Genomic DNA, 2,257 nt, shown 5'->3' on the forward strand with positions numbered 1-2,257 from the left:
TTATGTAGCTTGTTAGAATGATTGAATGCTACTTTCAAGAAAAGTAAATACATAATTTTGGAAAATTACGTCTGTAATAAATGTTAATAACTAAACTATTAGTTTTTTAGGGTGCGAGCTGGCTCTCTGGTAGAACTTTAGATTTCGGAGCTGGTGAGCCTGATTCAAATTTGTACAATACCACAAAATAGTTCCTGTACTATATGCTACGAGTGCGTTATAAAAGTGACAGCCCTTCAGTAATTGAAAGTTAAGAATGGTTTTAGTAGCTTTACCATAAAATACAAGTTTAAACATAACCAGATGTGTAAGATTGTAACTTTCTAAAATATATATAGAATTGTTTCATTATTATTAAAAATCAAAACTAGTATTGTATTATCTATCTCTGATTTAACCCATTGGAATTTAGTATGATGTTCTATGGTATGTTTGTGTTATTATTCAGGAGTTTTGAAGTAGCATTAAAGAACTTTCTTGACACTTTACGAAAATAATTGACTTGTATAAAATGGAAGTTAGGCTAGTGAGGATTGATTTGTGAATACGACAGAGGATGACTGATTATTGAGTTAGCAATTTGTTAGTTTATCTACTATTACTATCAGATGTTTAGTCAGTTGTTGTGTTAGTGTCTACTATGAACTTAGGCTTAGTAGTAAACGTTAGTTAAGCTAACGAATTGTAAGGAGATTTTTTTTCTGTCGATTAATACAAAATAACCCGCCTAACGGTAGAAATTGTTACAACAATAACAAGACAATATAGTGTGCTTGGAACACTTCTAATTGTTGAACATCCTTAAGGGATTAGGTTAATAATGTAGCGTTTAAAAATGTAATAGGCCTAGTATTAACGTATTGTGACAAGTATAATAACAAGATGGCTGTTATATAATAGATCCCACAAAACTGACAACACATCTGAACATAAGATTCTCTGTGTGATTAAGATACGTGTTTTATATTTATAAAAACTAAATCAGTCAATTTATTGGTACCGTGAAAAATTATTAGCAGTGTTTACTTTAACTCACTAATTATAATGTCTGCAAACAATTTGAGCCAAATTATACCCCGGTGGCACAGTTGTAAGTTTGAGGGCTTATAACGATAAAAGTAGTAATTCTATCATCTTGGTAAACACAACACAGACAACCAATTGTGTAGCAATGCGCCAAACCAAACAAAATTACAACCTGATTTATCCATTGATATTAAATGCTAAAACGTTTAAAGTCAATATTTTGATTAAGTCACTGAGTGGTATTTTTCTTGAAAAGATTTAGAAGTTCTAATGCTTTTGACCATTTCAGTATCACTAAGCACGGTAGTGCTTATTAGTAGGGATGGGTCGGGAGGTAAAAATGGCCGCCGCATGATATGTATTGCTCATCGTAGTCTAAAATCTCTCTTATAACAATATAAGGCTTTTTTTAAACACCTAACATAGGTTTTCGAAGTTGTAAAAAGCTATGAAAACCTTTAGTTTAACCAAAAACATCGTTAAAATAGAGAACAGGAGAGTAGCGTAACAGTGAAATGTTCTGATTCTGACATCAGAAGGGCTAGTTCACCAATACTTGAAGTTGTTGTGATGATTTACACACCAAAATGTTGTATTTTAATTAACTTGGGGAGTGCAGAAGCAGTATAGCGTTTCACTAACTTCAACACATGATGTCCATCAAGACAACTCATCACGCCAGGCTAAAAACTGTTGCCTTCATAGCGACTACCGTTCGTTTAAAGAAAAAAATATAGGGGGAAACAAGTAATAAAAAAAATTGAAGAAATATATATAAGGATGATGTGGGGATGGCAAGGCCAAAAAGTACAGAAACAAGGTAGGGATGAATACACAAATTACTACGTAAGTAGCCAGTGAGTCAATGTTACAAATTATTGGAATTAGCCATTGTAAGAGCATTCTTCAGTTTAAATGCTTTTATTCAAACCTGAGTTCATGCAACTGACAGAAATTGGACATTTAGTTGTAGATAAAAGTTTTTCTTTGAAAGATTTCGCTACTTATGTAGTGATTTTTGTATGGTTTGGTGTTTTCACCCCTACCTTGTTTTTGTACATCTATAAATTTTTGCACATTATGTTAAATAATTTGGAAGAACTCCGATTACAGATCCTAGATGTAGGGATTGCGGAGGTTGTTCGTCATAGAAGTGTCTCTTTAAGATTAAAGAGTTTGTTTTTGAATTTCGCGCAAAGCTACACGAGGGCTATCTGCGCTAGCCGTCCCT

This window comes from Limulus polyphemus, unplaced genomic scaffold (assembly GCF_000517525.1).
Source record: "Limulus polyphemus unplaced genomic scaffold, Limulus_polyphemus-2.1.2 Scaffold5191, whole genome shotgun sequence".
Lineage (NCBI taxonomy): Eukaryota > Metazoa > Arthropoda > Merostomata > Xiphosura > Limulidae > Limulus > Limulus polyphemus.